The sequence below is a fragment of the Pinus tabuliformis genome, chromosome 6, assembly GCF_031772625.1.
Source record: "Pinus tabuliformis cultivar Carrire ecotype Pingquan chromosome 6, CPIR1, whole genome shotgun sequence".
Taxonomy (NCBI): Eukaryota; Viridiplantae; Streptophyta; class Pinopsida; order Pinales; family Pinaceae; genus Pinus; species Pinus tabuliformis.
In genome coordinates, this window is record NC_142292.1 from 708,215,323 (window position 1) to 708,242,226 (window position 26,904).

Below are 26,904 nucleotides of genomic sequence, written 5' to 3' on the forward strand. Positions count from 1 at the left end.
TCCATATCTTGTTCTTGATTAGGCTTGAGGTGATTTCTTTAGGATTCCACCTATAGCCCTAATCCATAGGCATTGGTCAACTAAGTTAAGAAGGGCATCAATTTGACCCATTAACCCTAGTGAAAATAAGAGCAATCTTTATTCCAACAAACCAATCACCTTTTTTCAAAATTTCTACAATTATATTTTTTTATTTTATTTAAATTTAAAAAGTCTAAAAATAATTCAAAAAATGGAAAAATAATCATTAAAAATAAAATTTAAACCTGTGAATCTTTTCACCATCTTGTCTTGAATATTTCTGCGGATTACTTTCTCAAATCTAGATTCTACTTAGGGCACCTAAAAGGCTAGTTCCCAACTCTGATTGAGCATTATCTTCTTGAGGGTTTTGAAGGTGAATTTATCAATCTGATTGTCTTCAACACCTACAAGCCTTGGGATACATGAAATTGTTTCTAACCCTTCTAACCTTAAGTAGCTCTTGTAAAGTACATTAACAGATTATTATTCATTTTTGAAGTGTTTTCAGCTGTCCTAACAATTGCAACAGGGCTTATCTCAATTGGGACATTCATTTCCAATACCTTAGGGATTGGACCCGAGAACTGATTAATAATTTCCAGATCTGAATATATCCATGAAAACTTAGTCAATTGGAGTGCTAGTAGGATCATATTGTTTATATTTCATTGTACTAACATTTCCAATCAATAGACATAGGTTTCTAGATCATTTCTAGGCTTGTAAGATTGCAAAGTGGGCCTTTGCTTGCTGGTTTCTGCGGGTTTTCGCAGAATTATATATTTATAGGTTTATAGAAGCAAGCTAATTCATCATTTCCAGCCCCAAACAAACGGTATTTCTCAATGATTTCATCAACATTGGGAAGTGTGTTCATTTCTCAATGATTTTATCAACATTGGGAAGTGTCTTCATACTCAATTTTGGGGCACTGTTCATGATTATTATTTTATTTGCTGGTTGTATTTTTCTGCAGTTAATTATCATATATTAGATCAATTAATTATTTCCCCTTAACTCCTAACTTTCTCAATTTTTTGTTTGTAGTAACTGGTTACTCTTAGGGCTTGGTGAAGTATGTGTTGCGTAGGGAGCAGCCAAAGAGTGAGACGAAACTGCATTGAGGTTACTGTGTGCATTTCCTGTGTGCTTATCATCTGGCATCTTGGCTAGACCTTGCCAAGCCTGCTAGTTTGAGCCGTAAAGAAGATAACAATGCTAGTGTGAAGAGCTTGTATGATATAAGGTTGTTGTTTGTTTAAGGGAGGATTTTTTCATGTTGATGCTAATGATGAGACCCAAAATTACTCTCTTTCCTCATTTTTTTCTCATCGATTTTGTCTCCTATAATTGTTTAACATTTCGCTTTCTATACTTAGTGCCTTCCCAAATCATTAATAAAGTCATTTCAAGATTATTTAATAATTGCTTTTGAATTTGATATGTTTTGACTTGATTTTGCTTGGGTTATGCCAAATTTGAATAATTAGTTTGTATGGTGCAATATTGTAGGAAACCATTTGAATGAGAAGTGGGTTCTCTAAACTTTTCCCTAGGGAAAACCAAAAACATTTTTACATTTAAGGAGGGAGTGGAAGTGCTCTCACAGGCTAATAGGCAAAGGCCAAAATTCATTTTAATTTCTGGAAGTGCTCTTACAGGCTAGTTGGCAAAAGCCAGATTTCGTTTTTCCTTCCATGGAACAATGCAATTTTGATTTTCAGTTAATACAAAGATCACATCCCTTTCTTTTCAAGTGCTTTCTTACTGTGAATAATGTTTTACCATTGCGGATATAATCTTTCCGAAAAAAGGCCAACTCCTAAGCTACAAATTCAGGTTCGGGTTGGATCCCCTTCAGCCATATATTAAATTGGCGTGGTTTTCTTTTCTCTCAATGGCTGCAAATTCCCTTTTGCATTTCCATTGATTTGCTGCATGTTTATTTTGTTTGATTAATGGATGTAGCTTTCCTTAGTTACATTTAGTTTTATTTTACGTATCCTTTTGAATGTTTTTTCTTTAAATTACAATGATCTAAATTAATTATATGATAAATTGGAGTATTAAGGATTGATTAATCTGGTAGTAGCATAATGGTCATTGATTTGAGTTAAACTCTCATTTGATTAACTTTGTATCCATGTGATGCGGTGGCCTTATGTTTACCTCTCTTTGAGCATACCACAAGAAGAGAAAGCCATTTTTCCTTAACTCGTGATAGGTTAGTTGCATATCATTTATGACGTTTAGTTAGTTGCATATCATTTATACGAATAGAATACATCTGTGCAAGTTGAGATTTTGTATGCAAACCAACTTCATAAATTTGCACAATCCCTTGCTTCACAATTTAAGGTGTGGTTGAGGAGTTAAATATATTTTGCTGCAATTCTTTGGTCCAACCAGTAGCGTGTTGAAGAATTTTTGTGGACCTTTTGTGGAGTGACCAGTGGTGGTTTGAGGGACTCCTATCTCGGAGGAGTTGATGGTTATGAGTTTCTTATGATTTCCTTAGCGAGAGTTTGACTTGTACCAGCATTGTGATAAAGCTATGGTATGTACTACATTATATATATATAGTTTTTATTTTCAGATTTGATTTTCAATGTTTGTTGTCTTCTTTGATTGAGTATATTTCAGCCACGCCCTTGTTTTTCATGCTGATTTGACATAACATATAGTTAAATTGAAGTGATTTAGTGTATATCAGGAACAGAGCAGGTTCACTACTATCTTTTACTTTTATTTTCAGATTTGATTTTCAATGTTTGTTGTCTTCTTTGATTGAGTATATTTCAGCCACGCCCTTGTTTTCATGCTGATTTGACATAACATATAGTTAAATTGAAGTGATTTAGTGTATATCAGGAACAGAGCAGGTTCACCACTATCTTTTACGACTTGAAAAGTGTTCCTTGAGATCTGTAGCATTGTGTTATTCTTTATTCTGTGGTTGTAGGGTGAAATTGTGTTCAAGGGAGGTAAAATATTATTCTTATAAGATAAACCCTAAGGCTGAAAATTTACCTAGATTAGATCCAGAAAAACTCAATAACTCATGAAATTTCAGATCATTAGATCTAAAAAACGTTCAGTAAATGAGGTGAAATTTTAGAATTGTGTTAATTTTTTTTATCAGAATGAGGTTGCCCTTTATTTTCTATATACTTCTTGTATTTACAAAGACAAATTATATTGAGAGAAAACAGAAAGAAGGGTATATAAAATGATATATACATCCTCTTCCTTAAAGCAATTTTGATAGAGTCTAAATAGGTAGTAGAGCCTAGGGTATATAAAATGATATATACATCCTCTTCCTTAAAGCAACAAGAACATTGATAGAGTCTAAATAGGTAATAGAGCCCAATGTCACAGGGTTTCGGAATTTGGATAAAGAGGTGAAGATTAGCTTTACATCCTCTTCCTTAAAGCAATAAAGTCCAAATAAACAATGCTACCCCTCAATAGGAGGGGATCCTAAAGCGCAACTATTAGGTCAAGGGCAACAATGGAGCAATAGCCCACTGTCACCTCAACTAAGGCTCCCTGCTCTTTACGGACTTTTACCAATGGGAGGAGACCCGGTATAAAGGGGAATCACTAGATGAGTAGGCCAAGGAGAGGATCAGGAGTGATTCCTAAGGCCTATTCACAAGAGAGACTCAATTGTATGGTTTGCTTGCTTGGGAAACAAGGTGATAGGCTCTCTAGTAAGGGCTAAATGGATTCTCAAGGCTAGGGTTTGGGAATATATCGTGTAAGGATGATTCCTAGGCCTAGAAATCCTTATCTCCTAGGCCTAGAAATCTTTATGGAGAATTAATCTTTGTATGATCTTTGTGGAATTGGAATTGTTGGGTCGTGGAACCGCACGAGACCAAGTGGACCCAAATTTAGGTTAAGGAAGTGGGATTGATCACTTAAAGAGGGGCTTGACCTAATTATGGAAGAGAAGAAGATCAATGGAAAAATCTTCTTGGAATAAAGTACAATGATCGAAGTGAGGTCACTAACCAAAGGAAACTTAGGGCAAGAAACGATCCTTAAGCTAGGGCTTCCAATATCTTGAGATCCCACCATCGAAATTTCATGAAATTTGGAGGGCCTCTAGAGGAAACCCCAATGCAATAATGGGCAAGAGGGCGAAGTCTTTTGCTGGTTAAAACGTGAGATAATTGATGCCTTAGGTGACCTTATGGAAGCTAGGCCTAGAAAGAGAAGGAAATGTGAGAGAAATAAGCTTTGAAAGTGACCACCTATGGAAGGATTAGTGCCCCCTCCTTTGGGAAATGGAGTCAAGGAGGATTTATTTGGAAAGAATTTACCCAATCAAGGGGGCCTTCAAGCAACTTCGCATGGAATTAGGGCATGAGAGCAGCTACTTCAAGGAATTTATACTTTGATTTGCAATAATTGATGATTTATCGAGATATATTTAACATAAATTATCTCTAGGAACATTCACCCTTTCATACATGGTCCATGACATGATGCAATGCTATAAAAGATCAAATTTCCACCAATTAGTATAGGAAAGCAGTAAATTTCAGACTTGTATAGCGAAAATCCTAGCAACATTCATGTGACAAAGTAAATAACAAGAATAATCATGAAAAAAACACTTACATGTACAAAAGAGTATATCCAATCATCATATTATGCCAATAATGAAGCTCCAAGACAAGAGAGATAGATCCAAATATCAAAATTCATCCATATCATCCAAACTCGTCCTCCAAAATGGATAGCGAAAATCTCACAAGAGCTAATAACCCCATCCAAGTGATGGTGATGAAAATGAATCACCTCAGTTGTATTTATACAATCACTAATGAGTTCGATTTTCCTAATATGGCCTAATTGAGCCCCAAATAATAAAATAATGTGCTACAATAACATTCCTTGGTGACAAGCCCACCAAGATAGCTCAATAACATAAGAATAAGCCTCTGAAGAGGTCAGAATGATCAATATAGTGATTCATTGGGCCCTTGAGAAGGCCTAGCAAGCGAAAGAAGGAATTTCGCTGTTTAGTAGGAGTAGTAGGCCGAAATTCCTAGAGGCAACACAGTTCATTGCTAGGCAGGTCGAATTGCTAGGGCAAAAAATTCGATTTTCAGTTGCAGGGTTGCAAAAAAGTTGAATTGCCCGGGATTGTGATTCTAGCAGTCAGAGGGAGCAACAATAACTCAAATTTTCGTTGAGCAAATTTCTAGTTGGATGCAGAGGGTTTTACTGCAGTAGAACTAGCATCGGGTAGAAGAGAAAAGCACACAACAGAGGGAAAATTTCTCTCAAGGAATTTCTAGTCTCAGAAGTTCGATTTTTCCAGCCGCAGATTAGTAGTAGCCGAGTGCAGATTCTCTCACTCGGAAAGGAGTGCGTATAACAGAACCAACAACCAAGCACAGGGAAAGAGAGAGTTTTCGACTTGATCAGAGATGGCCACAGCAGGGCTTAGAGATCAGGATAGGTTGGATGGAGCTTCTAACTATGTCATCTAGAAGGCTAGGATGTCCTTCCTTCTAGATGAATATGGCTTGAAAGCCTACATAGATAATGTGGTGGCAGTTCCCCAGGATTTGGATCAGCTGAAGGAATACAGGAAGGAGATGGCGTGGGGAAGAGGATGGCCTGAAAGCCTACATAGATAATGCGGTGGCAGTTCCCCAGGATGTGGATCAGCTGAAGGAATATAGGAAGGAGATGGCATGTGGAAGAGGATGATTTTGGATGGAGTCTGAGATCACATAGTCTCGCATATTTCTGGCAAGAATACTGCCAAGGAAATGTGGGTAGCTCTCTCCACGCTATACCAGGGTACTTCCAAGCGGCAAAAGATGCTTTTGGAAGAAAAGTTGAGATGCAACAGGATGCAGAAAGGGGAAGGCATATATCCCTTTCTCACTAGGATTCGGGAGGTCCGAGACTAGCTTGCAGTTGTTGGACAGTGCTTCAACCATCAGAGCTAGTGAGGTTGGTACTGAACATTGTCTCTGAGGATTGGAAAGTCTTCATCCAAAGTATATTGGGAAGAGACACGCTACTAGGATGGGACAAAATGTGGGATGACTTACAACAGGAGGAGTTGAGGCGAGCTCTTCTAAAGAGCTCCATCAGTAGCAACGAGCCGAAGTGTGTGAAGGAGGAGGAGAATGTGGCCCTCGCATTAAAGGGTCCCAGTCAGGGACAGTTGGAGTAGAAGAAGAAGAAGGACCTATCTAAGGTCAAGTGCTTCGGGTGTGGCGAGTTGGGCCACTACAGTACTTGGTGTCCTCTTAGAAAGAAGGACAAGAAGGAGAAGCAGGACTAGGCAACAACACATGCTAAGATAGATAGGTTGTCCTCCAGGATAGAGGAAGACTTCGCGATGATGGAAACCATACCTCCAGGAGTGAGGTGGGGTGAGTTGGAGTTGTAGCCCCAAAGAGCTACAAAGATGGGGCATGATCTTTGAGGAGTCCACTTCATCGATATTTACCTGGCTAAGGGGGGAGGGGGGGCACAATATTCAGTAGCAGGATGAATCAATGGTAGTTGATGCAGTCAGTACCAGAGTGACAATTGCAGATTAGTACCAATTAAATGTTGAGGAGCGCAGTGCAGTGTTAACAATAGAGCAGGTGGCTCAGTGCAGAGTTAGCAGCAGCACAGAGTCTTTAGTGGCAGTGCAGATGCTAGTAGCAGTCAAAGACTCAGGAGACAGACACATCATACTGAACACAAATGATTCAGTATTTAGGATGCTTCGCAGTTGTAGTAATTGCAGTTGCAGCAGTAACAGATGAGAGGGAGTTGCAGTGCAGATGCAATATGGTAGTGTTAGAAGCAGCATAGAATCGGTGTCAGTGTTGTGCAGTGGTTCGTGGGCAGCATGGCTAGAAATCAATAGCGTGATAGGAGGTGATACAAAGACAGGGTGTTGTGACAGGATGTGCAACACTAGAGAGAACACAGTCCTCGCTAAGAGGGAGTGTTAGTTTTTGTAGCATCGGATGTGTTCTAGCATGTAATTTGGTGGAGAGGCTAGAATACATGAAATCTCCAAAACCTAGAAATTGTTTCTGGAAATTCCACCTAGAGATGACTTAATTAGATTATTAACCAATTTTTTAATGTTTCCTAAGTCTAAACTTAGGAAAACTGGTTAATTAATCAGAATTAATTAAGTCAATGTGAGAATTCTCTAGAAGACTTAGGAAAACTGGTTAATTAATCAGAATTAATTAAGTCAATGTGAGAATTCTCTAGAAACTCACACTGATCGATCCATGAATGATTTGAGCCATCGATTAAGATTTAATCTTGGTTCTTGGAGTCCCAATAGGAAGATTAAGAAGGGATCGACGTGGTGATGAAGAATACACCAAAGACACTTGGAGAATTCGATTTTCCAGAGTAGTAGCAGTCAGTTGCCGGAGAGTTTGAGCTTTAGTGAGGAAGTAGAGATAGTGAGGGGCAAAGACAGTGATCCAGAGGAAGTTTTCTAGATCCGGAGAGGCAGCAGCAAGGAGTCGAGTTATTCCCTAGTGAGGTAGCGCAATTGCTTCAGAAAAGCAATTTGATTTGGCTGGAGGAAAATGTTGATTTGGGGTAGCATCAGATGTGCTCTAGGCCTAAAATTTTGTAGCGAGGCTTGGGCACATGTATTCCAAAGAACCCAGAAAGAGTTTTTGGAAATTCCACCCAGAGAATATTTTATTAAAATAATTAATAATTTTTAATGGGACCTTAAGTCTAAACTTAGGAAATTAAAAATAGTAATAGGTATTAATCTAATTGTGGGTGTAACTTCTAGAAGAAGACGAGGATCAAGCTAAAATGATCTTAGCCAATTAAAAATATTAATAGGTATTAATCTAATGTGCCCTAAACGCAGGTCTAGAAGAGACCCTAAGCCGTTGTTCTTAAGTGACCTAAACATTGTCTTGAAGGAGTCATAGCCGCAGAGAAAGAAGACACCTAGGACGCAGTCAATGAGGGTTTCATATGTAGCAAAAGGAGGCACATATACTCTGTATAGAGGAGGCATTAACAAGCCCTAGCGGTAGTCCAAACAAGTGTCATACGCTGGTGTTCTAACGTACTCTAGACGCAGTCAAGGAAGAGATTTATACGCAGTCCAAGGGAGGGATCTAAGCCGCAGTCATCTAAGGACCTAGCTGCTGTTACAAGGAGGTCTGGCTGCAGTTAAAAGGGAGACCTGTAGCTGTCAAAAGGAGTACCTATACGCAGCATGAAAGTGGCCCTAATCCGTTGTCTCAAGGTCCTTATTACGCAACCCTAATCTGCTGTTAAGAGAGGCCCATTAGTAGTCTTGTGAAGACTCTTATTTGTTGTTCAAAGAGATCCTTACATGCTATCTTGAGATGACCAAAACCGCATTCTATTAACAGCTCAAAGAGACCTTGTTGCAGTCACCTTAATCACTGTCATGATGCCACATTGCTGTAGGTGATAGCGTGGCCCAATTGAGGATTGTCTGGGCATGTTGGTGATGATCCTTGAGCTTGATTTGAAGGGAAAAAGAATCCGCTGTAAGGAGGAGCTAGAGGCTGCTATGTAAGGGTTGTTTGGATCATTGTATGGAGAGACTATAGTTGCAGTCCACTGCTGGGCTAGGCCACAGGCCATAGCCAGTAGTTGGAGACCCCTTTTTTTAGGAGCTGCATTCATAAGGTAAGCAGTCCTATAATGCAACGTTTCATTGGAGCATTGTATGAAGGTCAGTCACTGTCTATAGGTGGAATGTACACCAAGGGTGGAATCGAAGCGAAGAAGATTATCAGAGATTCCATTGTCAAGCATCTGGTGGCCTACCTAAAGGTCGCTTCAATGGAAAGTCTGGATCTAAGGGTGGAAGGAAGGGCAGATGCCTTGCTTGTAATAAGTTTGGCCATTTTGCGAGGGAGTGTCCAAATAGAAGGGACACATCTCATGATGATGATCACAATCATTCCAGGGGCATCTTTAATGATCGAAGGAATGGCAAGTACAATGGCAAAGGAAAAAGGAATGCACGACATCATGGAAATGGTCGACTCTTCAAGAAAGCAAGAAACTCCAAGTATGAAATCAAATGTTGTTTCTAAGTATTATCTTATGTCGGCCTTCTCCACTACCTCTCCTCCGGACTTGTTGGGAAATTGGCTTATTGATAGTGGTGCCTCAAGGCACTTCATTGGATACAACGAAGCTCTCTCTAATTTGATAGAGAAGGAGACAATCTTGGAGATTATTCTTGTAGATGATGCCACCTATCCTGTAAAGGGTGTAGGGAATGTTACTCTTGAATGAGGGTAACACGAGAACCTGGTGTCCATTTTGGCAATGGAAGGCAAAGGTTACAAGGTGGCATTCATCGATAGAAAGGTATGTGTTTGGAAAAGGAATTTTAAAGATGATTTTACTCTTGGGTTTAGGGTTGGCAATTTGTATCAAGTTGTTGGAAGTCCATTGGGGACCATGTCGTGTGACACATCTCTTTTATGGCATTGAAGGTTTGCCCATATTCATTGTAAGGTCCTACCCGATGTGAGACAGATGGTGACAGGGATTCCTGAATTCAAAGAAGAGCATAAAGGTACATGTCCGAGATATTTACCGAAGGAAATCTTACAAGGGGACCATTCCCCTCATGTAATAGCAAGACCACAAATCTGGAACAACCCGAGGGGTTTGAGATTCATGATGGGAATCTCATGTATGCAGGATGAAGAAAGCTCTTTATGATTTAGAGCAAACACCTCGGCCTTGGTATGAGAGGATTGATAACTAGCTGAAGAAGTTGAGATTCATTAGGAGTGAAGCCGATCCAAACCATTGCTTTAAGGTTGTGGATGATAGACCTCTCATAATGGTACCTTATGAGGACGACCTCTTTTTGACAGGTATAGACCCTCTCATTTGCAAAAGTAAGAGGGAGTTGGATTCCGGATTTGGAATGGTGAACTGCAAGCCCGTGACTACCTCGATGGAGCTTAACTTTAAGAAGTTATGCGGTAGTGCTGCCGGACCTGATTTGGGAAATGCCTCTGAGTTTTGTCAACTCATAGTAGCATTGATGTTCTTGGTGAACTCCCGTCCGGATAGATGTTTTGCAGTTAGCATGTTGAGCCAACATATGGCTAAGCCTCATTGGATTGGTGCCAAGAATCTTCTGAGATATCTTCAGGGCACAATCACTCATGCACTGAGATACACTGCTGGAGCTGTGAGGATGCATTTTTATTCTAGCGCTGATTGGACAGACAGTGTGGAGGATCGCAAGAGCATTTCTGGGTGCTGGTTCTCTTTGGGTTCTGCTTCAATATCCTAGATGAGAAGGAACCAGAAGTTGGTTGCTTTGAGCACTGTTGAGGCCGGATACATAGCTGTGAGTATGACCTCCTGTGAATCTGTTTAGTTGTGGAAGCTCTTCTGTGAGCTGTTTGGACACGTGCTGGATACCATCGTGATCTTCTGTGACAACCAGAGGGGGATTCGATTGTTGAGGAATCTCATGTTCTATGATCGCTCCAAGCATATAGACATCAGGTACCACTTTATCTAGGATATGGTACAACGGGGAGCAAGAAGGCTCCATCACTCTGGGACTGATGTGCAGGTCGTCGATATTCAGATGAAGCCCCTGGGAAAGGTCAAATTCTTGACTTTTCGAGAACGACTAGGAGTCGTGGAGAGACTCTCTCCTGAGGGTCCTGTATGATATGGACATTGAGCTCTGGGAGCTTCAGGGGGCTTGGGGTACTTCTTGGAGTGATGAGCAACCATAGTGTGAGTGGTTCAGCCTTCCCCAAGTGGTTTCTTATGTAGGCAGAATGAGTGGTTCGTCCTTCTCCTGCTGAGACATCCTACCCATGCAGTCTGAGACTCATGGGAAGTACCTCTCATATTGCCAATGAGTAGGGAAATGAGGATAGGGACCATAGTATTACTGATGGACGCATCATGTAGTACTGTACTCCCTATGCTAGGATGATATTGATTAGGGATCAATTGAAACTGACTTCGGGTCAGTAAGAGTGGTATGAGATACTCTCTTTATTTTGAATTGATCTGGGATCAATTGAAACTGACTTTGGGTCAGTAAGAGTGGTATGAGATACTCTCTTTATTTGGAACTGATTTTGGATCCGTAAGAGTGGTATGAGACACTCTCTTTATTTGGAATTGATTTCGGATCAGTAAGAGTGGTATGATACACTCTCTTTATATGGAAGTGACTTCGGGTCAGTAGAGGATGGTATGATACATTCTCGATCACTTTTTCTTCTTCATAGTTCAGCAGAGTAGAGCAGTGCAAGGCATTGCATTGATGGCAGAGATAGTACAAATTGGCAGATGTATTAGTAGATGGAGTTCTCCCTAGTTGAGGGGGAGTGTTAAAATTGGCAACTAGGGCCAAACTCCATGTGGGTCTACTTATTTGTGGCAGCTGATATTTTTCTTGGATTCCTCTCGTCGAGAGGTGTAGGCTCCATCACTCTGGGACTCTATCACTTCTTCTTCTTCATAGTTCAGCAGAGAAGTGCAATGCCCTGCACTGATGGCAGAGATAGTACAGACTGGCAGATGTATTAGCAGATGGAGTTCTCCCTAGTTGAGAGGGAGTGTTAAAATTGGTAACTAGGGCCAAACTCCATGTGGGTCTACTTATTTATGGCAGCTGATATTTTTCTTGGATTCCTCTCGTTGAGAGGTGTAGGATTGATTTAAAGATCATCCGATTCCGACATGTATTCATGGAGATATGAATTTATTTGTGTTATGTGACAATTCGTCAAGGTCGGCCAACAACCAAATTACCCCAACCTATCCTCAATGTTTCACCATAAATAGGAGAGGTCTTCAAGTCATTTGGTCACTCATCTCTTGTGATCCCTCTCTCCACTCGTTTGGGTTTTAGTGGAAAGAGAGGCCTAAGAAGAGAAGGTCTATACACTGCCCTAGAGGAGATGCCCTAACACTTAACACAGTCATGGAGGAGAGACCTTAGCACAGTCATAAAGACCTCAATGCAGTCATGGAGGAGGCTTCTATAGCATAGCAAGGAGAAGTTCTAACGTTGTCAATGTGCCCTAAACGCAGGTCTAGAAGAGACCCTAAGGCGTTGTTCTTAAGTGACCTAAACGATGTCCTAAAGGAGTCATAGCTGCAGAGAAAGAAGACACCTAGGACACAGTCAATGAGGGTTTCATATGCAGCAAAAGGAGGGTTTCATATGCAACAAAAGGAGGCATGTATACGTTGTATAGAGGAGGCATTAACAAGCCCTAGCCGCAGTCCAAACAAGTGTCATAAGCTGGTGTTCTAACGTGCCCTAGACACAGTCAAGGAAGAGATTTATACGCAGTCCAAGGGAGGGATCTAAGCTGCAGTCATCTAAGGACCTAGCTGTTGTTACAAGGAGGTTTGGCCGCAGTTAAAAGGGAGACCTGTAGCTGTCAACAGGAGTACCTATACGCAACATGAAAGTGGCCCTAATCCACTGTCCCAAGGTCCTTATTACACAGCCCTAATCTGTTGTTAAGAGAGGCCCATTAGTAGTCTTGTGAAGACTCTTATTTGCTGTTCAAAGAGATCCTTACATGCTATCCTAAGGTGACCTAAACCACAGTCTATTAACAGCTCAAAGAGACCTTGTTGCAGTCACCTTAATCACTGTCATGATGCCACATTGTTGTAGGTGACAGTGTGGCCTAATTGAGGATTGTTTGGGCATGTTGGTGATGATCCTTGAGCTTGATTTGAAGGGAAAAAGAATCCGTTGTAAGGAGGAGCTAGAGCCTGCTATATAAGGGTTGTTTTGATCATTGTATGGAGAGACTATAGTTGCAGTCCATTGCTGGGATAGGCCGCAGGACATAGCCAGCAGTTGGAGACCCCTCTTTTTAGGAGCTGCATTCATAAGGTAAGCAATCCTATAATGTAGCGTTTCATTGGAGGACTGTATGAAGGCCAGTCACTGTCTATAGGTGGACTGTGGGGTGTATTGCAGATGTTGTAGCACACTGAGTTTGTGCCCCAACCTGTAATCAGGTTTACCATGAAATGCATCTTTTGTCCTCTTGTCTTAGCTTGTCTTCTGATGTTTATGTTTATGTTCTATTTGCACTTTACTATCATGCTGATGTGATTGCTAATCTGAATATTGTCATTGAGCTAAAATGGAAAATTGAAGTAAATTGCTCTCAGCATGGAACATACCTAAAATTAACAGTTGTTAACGCTGTCTCGCTCATGTGGACTATTCCGCCGGACACTCGACAGATTCATTCTCGTAAACTTGTTATAACAGTCGTCGAACTCATGTGGACTATTCTGCTGGGTGTTGTATGTGCTATCTGTTCACTTTGTGTTTGTGACTGTCGCATCCATGTGGACTACTCGGCCGGAATCTGTGCATGACCTGTTGTGTTGTGTGTCTCTAACAGAGTTGGGGCTATTCCCTTTCGACATGAGACTCACTCTCACCCTCTCCCTCAGCAGTGAAAGAACTTAGACACAAGTTACACTAAGCACTCACCAGGCACACCTCGATGTTTGAAGACTAAGTATACCACTCTCATGTGATGACAAGCAAGAGCTAAGGCATATCTTTAAGATAATGGCAACCAGGTCATCATACCGAATGGGACTCCTACACCAAACGGTGTGAGGTCTAGTTGGGACTTCATACCAGGGAGATCCCCTGAATGTTGGCAGGTCCAACACTATCAACATTTCTGGCGCTAGAAGGAGGGCTAGATGACAAGTTGAGTCCTCACAATCTGTTTTGAATCTCTGCATACTTATCATGACTAATCACAGAATTTCTCCTCCGGAGTGTATGTCTTATGGAAACGACTTTGAAATCTTGGAGGAGCACTGGAATTTCTTGTCACAATACACATACGATGGTGGAGGCCAAGTAGCCTTGGTTAGACACACGGTTGGCGTTGTAGGCTCCTGTGAAAGACATGAAATCTATGAAGATTACATGACTTGCACGCTGTTCGCATACACGCTTCGAGGGCACCCATTGCATTGGTGTGCCACGCTGCCCGAAAAATCTATTCACTCTTTCCATCATCTGATCACAGAGATAGACCATGCTTTCAATCATTTTGACCATAAAGCACTCAACAAAGAAATTATGAAATTATGGAAAGCACCTGATGAATACGTTGAACAATTTTACATGTGCTTTTGTAATCTTGCATATCAATTACTTGAAGATGAAAATGATTGGGAATTCCTCAATGGAAGAAATAAGTATCTTCTTTACATATTTGAAAATCCGCAATTCTTAGAATCATTCAAACCCCTCCCAACATACCTCGGTGTTAGAGCTGCTAAATCTAAGACGAACAAGGTCGCTGTCACAAGTGACTGTCCATCCTCTTCTCATCAAATAGCTCTAGCTCCGCAGTGTGAGGTGGGAGAAGGTGCGACGATGTGAGGTCTAGTTGGGACTTCATACCGGGGAGATCCCCTGAATGTTGGCAGGTCCATCACCATCAACATTTATGGCGCTAGAAGGAGGGCCAAATGACAAGCCGAGTCCTCACAATCTGTTTTAAATCTCTGCATACCTTTCATGACTAATCACAGAATTTCTCCTCCGAAGTGTATGTCTTATGGAAACGACTTTGAAATCTCGAAGGAGCACTGGAATTTCTTGTCACAATACACATACGATGGTGGAGGCCAAGTAGCCTTGGTTAGACACGCGGTTGGCGTTGTAGGCTCCTGTGAAATACGTGAACTCTATGAAGATTACATGACCTGCGCGTTGTTCACATACACGCTTTGACGACACCCACTGCATTGGTGTGCCACGCTGCTCGAAAAATCTATTCACTCTTTCCATCATCTGATCGCAGAGATAGACCATGCTTTCAATCATTTTGACCGTAAAGCACTCAATAAAGAAATTATGAAATTATGGAAAGCACCTGATGAATCTGTTGAACAATTTTACATGCGCTTTCGTAATCTTGCATATTGATTTCCTAAAGATGAAATTGATTGGGAATTCCTCGATGGAAGATTTAAGTATCTTCTTTACATATCTGAAAATCCGTAATTCTTAGAATCATTCAAACCCCTCCCAGCATACCTCGGTGTTAGAGATGCTAAATCTAAGACGGACAAGGTCGCTGTCACAAGTGATTGTTCGTCCTCTTCTCATCAAACAGCTCTAGCTCCGCAGTGCAAGGTGGGAGAAGGTGCACGCACATCTGTTGAACTGTCACATCCTCCTACCCCACCTACTCTTGATATCTGCGCAGATTTGGCTTGCAAGCCTGCTGGTTGTCATATGGACTTGTTACCCCAACCTCCGTCCCTGCATTCTACTGATCCTCCGGATTGTACTGTCTTGTGTTCTCCCGTTCCGGACTCCACGTCTTGTGTTCACGAGGATCAAGTTGTCGACGGAGTTGGTGTTGTGCAGCCAACCTGCGCTATCATTCATGATGAGTGTGTGCGGTAATCTGAAGAAGAACCCGCGGTGAAGGATGACCCCCCTCCATCCTCTCTATCCTGACATCTCTTGTGATTTTTCCACTTTTGATTTCCCCTATGAAACCTCATCTCCTGATGTTTCTACTTCCAACCATTCACAAGACACACCGGATGTCAGCCTGTCATTACATTGCGGAGAGGACACATCTTCCTTTGAAAATCCATCCCATCTGTCATCTGTCATTTCTGAAAACACAGAGGGTGAACATCCTTGTTTCTCATCAACCCCTCTGCATGATTCATCAAATCATGAGGATGCCGACGAACATCCCGAATTTTTTGATCATGGTTGTCGTGATCTATGTACTTCTTCATTTGATCACAATGTTGATTCACTCGTTGTTAATCTTCCTAAGCCACTGGTCTTCGACGATCTATCTATTGACGAAGTGGAAACCCCGCAAGCTGTCGAGGCACTTCAGCCTGAGCTGATGGTTATGTCAGGCCCTCGCTGTCCTGAGGTTAGTTCCACTTCCGATCAGAAAATTTTTGAAACACCCAAGGCTCCTCATCACTCTCTGCTTCGCATTGAAGATCAACCCAACACACAGATTTCACTTCCTCCACTCAAATCACATGATCCCATCGCTCATGCATTGGAGGAATCATACAGAGCAAGCATGCTTGTAAGGCATAAGTTGTCTCTCTTTCTCTTGTTTGATTGTCTGTCACAGTCGAGAGAGTGTGCATGCTTATCATCTGCACGTAGTGTGTCACAACACCATGTTAAGTCTGCAGAATGTCTGTCTTGTGCATTCGCTCTTTTCTTTTCTGTGGATGCTTTAGAACTCGGAGCATGTTGGTCTTCATTGATCTATCTTTCTTGTTCACTGGTTTACATGCATATCTTTCTTGTTTATCATGCCTTTTCCAACATGGGCCAACCAATGCATCGATGGCTGCATTGGAAATATCACTTCACGTGAGTAGTCCCATGCATGGTTTAGCGTTGGAGTAGTAGTGTTGCTTTTTTGCTTTGCTTTGCTTTTCTGATTTGCATGCTTGCTTACTTGGTTTGGTTTGCTTTCTTGCTTGCTTGGCTCACTTGTTTCCTTTCGCTTTACTTCTGCTTTTGCTTTTTGCTTTCTTCGCTTGCTTGCACCCGTAGGTTAGCCTCTCATGAAATTATGTTTGGCTCTCGAGACAAGATGGGCAAATCTAAGAGGACTAGTACAGCTATAAACATCTTGATTATCTGTTGTCCTCTCTCTTTATGAAGAACTTGTTGTCTTTAGTCGATGATGCCTTGATGGAAAATACACTCTGTTCAGAGTGAGTCTTTGTGAAAACACAATGCTTGCACTGTTAACTAGTACCATTTGCTCTAATCGGTTCTTTTGGGTTAACTCTTGTCAGCTCAGTCAAGTAGAGTATGGTGGGGGAAAACCTTAACAAGTATGTCAGAGGTATATATAACATACTTCTTTGAAGGAACAACCTCTTCTGCTCTCAATAATTCGGGATCCCTCTTCCACCTCTGAAATAAATAAGTTCCTATGCACAGTTCTTGAAAAATATATATATTGTTGAAATTTCTAAGTCTAACTGTTAGAAACCCTTCATGTACTTTTCTGATTTATTTCTGCCTACTTGTTCTGATTAATTAAAAAGTTATTTACCATGTAAATACTGAAAATAAATACAAGTACATGCTCAACACATTACAGATCATCAATTGAAGGAAACAAAACAAGCACACAAGTGACACCCTCTCATGAAACCATGTTCGGCTCTCGAGACAAGATGGGCAAATCTAAGAGGACTAGTACAGCTATCAACATCTTGATTATCTGTTGGCCTCTCTTTATGAAGAACTTGTTGTCTTCAGTCGATGATGCCTTGATGGAAAATACGCTCTGTTCAGAGTGAGTCTTTGTGAAAACACAATGCTTGCACTGTTAACTAGTACCATCTGCTCTAATCGGCTCTTTTGGGTTAACTCTTGTCATCTCAGTCAAGTAGAGTAAGGTGGGGGAAAACCTTAAAAAGTATGTCAGAGGTATATATTATACACTTCTTTGAAGGAACAACCTCTTCTGCTCTCAATAATTCGGGATCCCTCTTCCGCCTTTGAAATAAATAAGTTCCTATGCACAGTTCTTGAAATATATATATATATATATTGTTGAAATTTCTAAGTTTAACTGTTAGAAACCCTTCATGTACTTTTCTGATTTATTTCTGCCTACTTGTTCTGATTAATTAACAAGTTATTTACCATGTAAATATTGAAAATAAATACAAGTACATGCTCAACACATTACAGATCATCAATTGAAGGAAACAAAACAAGCACACAAGTGACACCGTTGTTTTTGGACCAATTGTAGGAATTTACAGGGTAAGTTCCTCAGAAAGAACACCAAAAGGACACCGCTCACAACCAGATCTCAAATCAATACACCAGTATTTTTGACGTGGTTAAAACCCTCAAAGTGCAAGGAGGGAAACAGTCCACGACCTGTCCCAACGTGGGTACTACAGGCAATTTATTAATCAAAGAATGAAAATTTACATAAGCTTCTCTCATGCACGGATTACCCGAACAATGACCCTCCATGCGCTTTAAATAGAACTCATGGACCAATCGGGTGTCAAGCCACGGATCAAGTGTCGGTAATACCGAGGTGAGAGTGAACCGTCGGATCACTACATATCGTGACCGTCGGATTGTAAGTTACAAAATGTACAACGGTAAAGAAAGACACTTTACCTAACTCTATACCTAACTCTATACTAGACCAAGTTGAACTTAACTATATCCTATGTGTCGGAATATCCTAACATCCCCCCTTAAGAACAACTTGGGATAGGATTGAAGGATTTACAAATATGACACAATAGGAGAAGGAAGGAGGCACTAGAGCCTATCCCCCCTTAGTGACAACTTCCTGAACTCCAAGCATATATCGAAGTTTAGTGAACTTCGCCTCTGTGAGAGCCTTTGTGAAGATGTCTGCAACCTGATCATCTGTTGAACAATATTGCATTTCAAGAACATGGTCATGAATGAGCTTTCTGATGAAGTGCATGTGTAGTTCAATGTGTTTGCTGCGCTGATGCTGGACTGGATCTTTGCATAGCTGAATGGCACTTTGATTATCACACCAAAGTGTGGTAGGATGCTGCTGCTCAAAGCCAAACTCTGATAGGATCTGACGAAGCCACAAGGCTTCCTTACTAGCTTCCACGGCACCACGATACTCTGCTTCTGCTGACGAAAGAGAAATGGCAGCCTGTTTCTTACAAGCCCATGTAATAGGTCCTGAACCAAGAGTGAAGACATAACCGGCAGTAGACTTCCGATCATCAGGGTCACCAGCCCAATCAGAATCAGTGAAACCAACTAATAGAGGAGCTGCTTTGGCACTGTAATGAATCCCAAACTGTACTGTACCTCGAACATAACGAAGTATTCTTTTAGCTGCTTTCCAATGGCTTTCACGGGGGTTTTGCATAAAACGAGCAACAAGGCCAACAGCAAAGGAAAGATCAGGACGAGTATGGGTTAAGTACAAGAGTTTTCCTACAAGTTGACGGTATAAGGTAGCATCAACTTCAGGAGAAGTACAAGAGACTGAAAGTTTGACTCCAGACTGAAAGGGAGAAGGGGCTGGCTTACAGTCTTCCATGTGAAAATGACGAAGAATATCACAAGCATACTTGGACTGGGAAAGGGAAATACCCTCCTTGGATTGCAAGACTTGAAGACCGAGAAAATAGTGTAAGTGTCCTAAGTCTGTCATTTCAAATTTCTTTTTGAGGCTAGACTTCACATGGTTTATAAGGTTGGGATCACTACCAGTAAGGATAAGATCATCAACATAAAGAACAAGGATGATAAGAGAGTTGCCCACTTTCTTGGTGTAGACAGTATTGTCAGAATGATACCCAGAAAAGCCAGATTCTAAAAGAAAGCTATCCATTTTGGCATACCAAGCCCGAGGAGCTTGCTTGAGACCATAAAGGGATTTCTTGAGTCGACAAACAAGGCTGGAGTCTGTTTGTATGAAGCCAATGGGTTGTTCCATATAGATTTCTTCCTGCAAGTCCCCATGCAAGAAGGCAGATTTAACATCCATCTGATGGACTTCCCATTTTAAAGAGGCAGCAAGGGAAAGAACAAGGCGGATAGAGTTCATTTTGGCAACAGGGGAGAAGGTTTCAGTGTAGTCAATGCCTTCAACCTGTGAAAAGCCCTTAGCAACAAGACGAGCTTTATGTTTATCAATTTTCCCATCTGGTCCATACTTGGTTCTGTAAACCCATTTACATCTTACAAGTTTGCGTCCCTTTGGTAGAGGAACAAGATCCCATGTATCATTTGTCAACAATGAATGATATTCTTCATTCATAGCTGCTTCCCAATGTGGATGGCCTGAAGCTTCTGCAAAAGTGTCAGGATCATGATTTACTGGAGCTTGAGCCAGTAAAGAAGAGGCTCTTTCAAACTGAGAACGTGTACGTCGCTGATCTGTAGGATCACCGGCAAGATCACCTGCTGCATCTCGAGTAGCACGGACCCATCTTGGAAGTTGAGGATCCTGAGAAGGTGGGGGAGGATTATCATCCTCGCTTTCATCATCTGAAGAAGAAATGTTTTCAAAAGTAGAAGAGATAGGAAGAGGTGGCACATCCGCCAGACTAGGCTCGCAGGCCGATTTATTTTCATCAAATTTTACATCTCTTCTAATGATAACATTTTTGGACTTAAATGGAATAAGTCTATAACCTTTTACATCTTCAGAATATCCAACAAAAGTACATTTCTCACTCTTAGGTTCTAAAGCTTTATGCTTTTCATCTGGAATATGGGCCCATGCTTCACTTCCAAACACACGAAAGTGACTTACATCTGGTTTAATGGAACTCCAAGCTTCTTCTGGAGTGATATTCTCTAGAACCTTAGTAGGAGTGCGATTGATTATATAATTTGCACAATTAATTGCTTCGGCCCAAAAACTAAGACTGAGTCCTTTAGATTGCAGCATACAATTAGCCATTTCCTTTAAGGTGCGATTTTTCCTTTCAGCTACACCATTTTGTTGTGGAGTGTATGGAACAGTATGTTGCATTTGAATTCCATTTTCAGTGCAAAAGTTGATGAATGTGTTTTTAACATATTCTCCACCATTATCAGTTCTTACCTTAAGAATTTGATGTCCAGATTGTTTTTCAACAAAGGCTTTGAAGGCCAAAAATGTGTTAAATACTTCGCTCTTGAGTTTTAAGAAGTATACCCAAGTGCGTCTGGAGAAATCATCAATGAAAGTTAAGAAGTACTTGCAGCCAGAGAATGAAGCAACAGGAAGAGGACCACATAAATCACTGTGCACAAGCTGTAAAGGGGTTGAGGCGTGCCAAGAGGCACGTTTGTCAAAACTGTCCCGATGATGTTTTCCGAGTACACATCCGGAACAAACACCATCTCTGCAAGATACCATAGGAAGACCTGTCACCATATTTTCTTTACATAGATGCTGAAGGGAGCGATAGTTTAAGTGACCAAATCGCTCATGCCAAATTTTGCTCACTTCATCATTATGAGCAACAAATACTGAGGGAAGATTTGATGACCCAAAGTTGTGAAACTTATACAACCTTGTGGAATCATCAGCAAGACCAGTAGCTAGAATCTGTTTAGGATCTTTTAGATCCTTGATTACAACATCATGAGGTGAAAATTCAACAATTTTACCTTCACCTGAATGAGTTATCTGATAGACAGATAGAAGGTTGCAGGATAAGGTTGGAACACATAATACATCATTAAACTGACCATTGTCTAGATGAACAGTTCCAGTCCCTACAACATTAAGAGATCTATCATCACCAACATATATATTTTTGGTGTTACAATCATTTAAAGAAGAAAACATGGCTTGGTTTTTGGCCATGTGATAAGAGGCTCCAGAATCAATGAGCCACTCATGAGAATGAGAAGAAGAAGAAGATACATTTAATGCATAACCAGACTGAGATGATTGACAACGACATGCAGAAAGTGCCATTCCGGAAGTTGAAGTTGAAGTAGGCTCCACATGGATGTTATGTTTCTTCATTGCGGCTTCCAAGGCTTCCATCTTCTTAAAGCATTTAGATTCTAAGTGGCCATCTCGATTACAAAAGTTACAATGTCTATCAGTCTTCTTCCATTTGTTTTTATTGGTCTTATCATTTTGCTGAAATGATCTTTCATTTTGAGGCTGAGTTGGTTTAGGACCATTCTTTTGAGGATATGACTTCTTAGGATTCTTTGAATTTGGTTGCTGCTGGGCGGCTAACGCTTTCGTGGAAGAGTTTCCAAGATTAAGAAGACCAAGGTGTAAGAGTTTTTCCTGTTCTCTTATTAAGGAATCACAAAAGGAGTCAAAGGAAGGGGCCTTGTAGTCTTTTCCTTGACAAATGAAAGCTTCCCTTGTAGAATAGAAAGTGGAAACAAATACAGAGTAGGTTGGTTCCAACTTAAGTAAGGATGGAATAAATAAGGTTACCATCTTCTTTCTTAACTTTAACACCTTCCAAGAGATATCTAAGGGTCTTGAATTTGGACAAGAAATCTTCAATGCAAGAAAAATTATTAGGATCCAAAGTAAGCAACTCATTTTCAAGTTGATGGGCTCTAATTTCATTTTTAATCCCAAAAACTTTAGCGAGTTTTTCTAATGCTTCATGAGGAGTCTCAAGTTCTGCAATGTGGAATCTAAGATCAGGAGAAATAGACATCCCTATCAAACCACGTGCTTGATCTTGTCTATTTTCCCATTTTGCAGCCTTTTCTTCATCTTTTGGTTTCTTCTCTTGGTCTGTGGCTATTCTGAAGAGACCTTTACTTCTAAGTAAATCTTCCATGTAGGCTACCCATTGGAAGTAGTTAGTGTTGTCAAGAATGACTTGGCATGGACTTTCCATTTTTTTTTTTAAAAACTGAAGCTGCAGATGCTGAAAGTAAGTGTTCCAATGGATAGATCTCGAAAAAATAGGCGGTTTTAAAAAAAAAGGCTTCCGGATGAAGAAGTTATGGCTTTTTGAAAAAAAATTGTTGACGTTGCCGGCAAAGTGCGCGAATGTGAGGGAATGAAAAAATCCGCCCCCACAAAATGGAGACTTGAACCCAAGACCTCTACTCTCTTAAAATAGCTTTGAACCAATTGATCTATACAAAAAATTTGAGAGAGAGAGAGAGAGAGAGAGGGGGGGGGGGGGCCTCGGTTTGCGTACTTGCCTTGAGAAAGCTTTTTTTCCCTACAAAACACAAAACACAAAACCCAACATGAATATGCAAAGAAAAACGAACCTTGCGCCTCGAAGTTAGCTTTAGCCAAAAAACTAGAAATTTTTAAAAAAATCTCAAAGTTAGCTTTAGCCGAAAAACTAAATATTTTTCTCAATGTTTCTGATTTTCCGAGATCACACTAAGGTGCAGGGAAAAGAGCATACGCATGAGAAAAATCCTTCCTTTCTGTTTCTGATTTGCCCAGATCGCACAGAGTCGCAGGGCAAAGAGCATACGCAGAAATGAAAGGTATAAATCCGGTTAAAAAAAAGGCTAAATAAACCGAAACCGAAATAAGCAGAGAGAAAATAACATAAACTGCAAAAAAACACTGTATACCTCCAGATCTGAAAAATGACGCAGCTAGGGCTACCGGAAACCTTTTCGCGTGAAACGAAAGGGGTTCCTCACTGGAACAGATGCTCCGAACGCAACAGAGCAGTCCTCTCGGCCCAAAAGCAGTCAGAAACAGCAGATCTAGGAAATGACAGCCGCATGCAGTTCTACCGGCTTCAGATTTGGATCACCAACGGACGCGGACCTTAAATAGCTCTGATACCATGTAGGAATTTACAGGGTAAGTTCCTCAGAAAGAACACCAAAAGGACACCGCTCACAACCAGATCTCAAATCAATACACCAGTATTTTTGACGTGGTTAAAACCCTCAAAGTGCAAGGAGGGAAACAGTCCACGGCCTGTCCCAACGTGGGTACTACAGGCAATTTATTAATCAAAGAATGAAAATTTACATAAGCTTCTCTCATGCACGGATTACCCGAACAATGACCCTCCATGCGCTTTAAATAGAACTCATGGACCAATCGGGTGTCAAGCCACGGATCAAGTGTCGGTAATACCGAGGTGAGAGTGAACCGTCGGATCACTACATATCGTGACCGTCGGATTGTAAGTTACAAAATGTACAACGGTAAAGAAAGACACTTTACCTAACTCTATACCTAACTCTATACTAGACCAAGTTGAACTTAACTATATCCTATGTGTCCCCGAAAAAACCCAATGCGAGAAAACCGGTGCAGCTATCTGAGGGTTTTAATTATTAAGCAGTTTCAGAATACAATTTGGGTGCCAAAACTAGCTCACCCAACAGAGAATAATCTCGACAGTAGTACCTCTCAGTTGGAGATAGATGTTCTGGCTGAAACCCCGGATAAACACTCCGACATCTCCCAGCTCTAATATGGCCCACGAAAACCCTAGCGTCAGCCTCTAGGGACTGCGTTAGCCCTTTCTGGCCCAGCTTCTGCCCGGAATTACCCTAGCTCGCCCTGCGTCAGCCTCTGGAGGCCCTGCGTCAGCATCTAGAGGCACTGCGTCAGCCCTTAGAGCCTCCACGTCACCCACACTGGCTCTCTGAGGCACTACGCAGCTCCTGGATGCCTTTGCGTGAGCCCTGGTTAGCTTTGCATGAAACTCTGGCTGGCTCTGCGTCCCTCTCTCTCGGATTTTGCTCCTGGTACTATCTCTGCCTCTCTGCTTCTGTATTCATTTCCCCTCAGCTGCAACTTTGATCACTCTTTTGACTTCCTCAGCAAACCCTGCCCTAGAAAATCGAAATCTTGATCAACTCGGTGTCTTTTCTAAGTGACCCTCAAGCCTCTTCTTATACTTTTCTCGTTGAAAAATCAACGGCCGAGATTAAGTCTCTAATCAACAACTAAGATTAACTTAAGGAGGTGATGAGCAGTTGCCCTGTTTTGGCACTTCCGGATTTTTCCAAACCATTCATGGTGGAGTGTGATGCATCTGGGTTAGGAGTTGGAGCAGTATTGTCACAGGAGGGGCATCCCATTGCTTTCAAGGGTCTAAAGCTCCTACCGCATGAGATGTCATATTCCATATATGACAAGGAGATGCTGGCCATTATGCATGCATTGGCCAAGTTCCGCCAGTACTTGGTGGGCAACTGATTTCGAGTGAAGACTAATCACAACAGTCTTTCGACATTTCATGGGGCGGCAAGGCCTCAATGACAAGCAATAGAGGTGATCTAGGTGGATATTGGTGGCCACCTGCCAAGTCCACTTGGACCCCCACCATTGTTTCTTTCAGCTTTTCAGTGTCCTTAATTGTAACACAATTTACTATTTTTAGCAGTTTTTCAGGTCCTGAACTTTCGGAGCCGTTTTGAGGCCCTAAACGACCTTTTTTGGGAACACTAGGAGCAACATGGGTCCATGGACTGATGTTGCTCTTCCCAAAGTTGTAGTTCTCGGATAGATCATTCTAACGAGATACTGTGCGTGTCAAACAGAGATCGTATGCCAAAGTTACGACCTCAGGAAGTTGATGTACCAGTTTACCCAAACGGGGCCCACAGTTTGGCGTTTCATCTTCTAGGGTTAGGTTTTTGGATGTTTAGGGCTTTCCATTGTTTCTCAACAATAAATAGGACTTCGAGACTCATTGTAACAGAGAGTTCAAAGGTAGGTAGCCGCCACATCTCTTCTCAGAGATAAGCTACCATCGCCCTAGCTGGTTTATTTCCATTTATGTTTGTAAGCATATTTCAGTATTTTACATTAATGAAATGAAGTATTATTTCCGCTGCATCTTTGTGTATATGGTTATCTCTGTATTTTGTTGTGTTCCTGTTTAAATCCGGATCAGTGGTATCAGAGCGGTCTGCTTTTTTCTCTGTTTTTCTTTGCATGTCCCCAACGAGGTTGGGATATAAGGAGTTAGGGCTTGAACTGGTCGAACCTTTGCAAGACCAGCCTCGCAAATCCCGACAGCCTCCCATGGCGGATGAAAAGAAAGACAAGGGGGCAGGAGATCCTATCAAAATCTTACTTGAAGAAGCCCTCGAGTGACAAAGGAACGCGATGATGGACAACTTTGCCCATATCCTTCAGCGGCTACCCAGGGGCGACGCATCAGCTTCCAACAGCTACTCTGGAAACGCCACACCGTTTAAGGTACAAGTTAATTTTGAAATCCCCATATTTGAGGGTCAGATAAATGCAGATGCCGTCGATAAATGGTTAAATCTGCTAGAGGGTTATTTTTCTGTTCATGATTTTTCCAGTCAGGAAAAGATTATTTTCGCTCTTCTCAGAGCAGCCCCCCACGTCAAATGCTGGTGGGAAACCTACTGCGAGCATAAGGATGAAAGTACAGGCTCACTATTTTCAGCTGCACCCACTTGGAATTCATTCCGGGATGCCATCAAGGAGCAGTACTACCCTGTCGGAAGCTATGAGGATCAATACATAAAGTGGACCACGCTGCGGCAGGGAAGGGACCAAGACGTGCCGGAGTTCACCAATATTTTCCATACCCTTCACACAAAGTTGGGTATCAAGGATTCGAAGCAGCATTTGGTACTCAAATACCGCAGCTGCCTGCACAAGTACATCCAAGAAGAAATAGAATTCCTGAACATCTCCTCGCTCGGCACTGCATACCGATATGCCGTCAGGGTCGAGCAAAAGTTTAAACAAAAGAAGCGAGACTTTGGATCTGTGAATCCGAAGCAAGGGAAAGGTGCCCCCAAACCGCAAAACAAAGGACAAAGCCAAGGCAGGGCGGCCCAAGACAACCCGCCAAAGCTGCAAGCAAAGAACAGCGCCGCGAAGCCGAAAAAGGACACGGGAAAGTGGTGTGAGTTCCATAAGAGCTCCACTCACAACACAAGTGAGTGTCGGGCCAAGCAGTCACTGGTGGCTGAGCTAAAGGTTTTAGAATCGGATGCAGGTTCCGACTCTGAGTCAGAACCCGACAAGGGGAATGACAAAGGGAAGCAGATTATCGATGCAGAGCCCAACGCCACCGTTGCCACCACGAAGATCTAGAAGGAGGAACCCGAAGATCCAGAGGAGGAGGAGCGTCTCTTCCACTCCTAGATGTGGGTAAAGGGCTCCCCGCTACAGTTCATTGTCGACAGCGGGAGCCAAAAGAACCTCATTTCGGCAGAGGTCGTGAAGCGGCTAGGCTTATCGACCACAGCACATCCACAACCGTACACCATCGGGTGGCTTCACCAAGGACGGGATCTTCGCGTGAGCCAACAGTGTCGCCTTCCATACAACATCAAGCCCTTCACGGATGAGGTGTTGTGTGACA

The 26,904-nt window shown here is 41.7% G+C and overlaps 1 long non-coding RNA gene across 1 annotated transcript in view; it reads left to right on the forward strand.

The window, feature by feature from the left end:
• LOC149260645 (uncharacterized) overlaps positions 1–26,904 on the forward strand; it is a 347,299-nt gene that overhangs the window by 85,978 nt on the left and 234,417 nt on the right. The window contains exon 2 of the long non-coding RNA XR_016248311.1: positions 2,434–2,581. This is a non-coding gene — a long non-coding RNA (uncharacterized LOC149260645). The remainder of the gene's footprint in view (positions 1–2,433; positions 2,582–26,904) is intronic.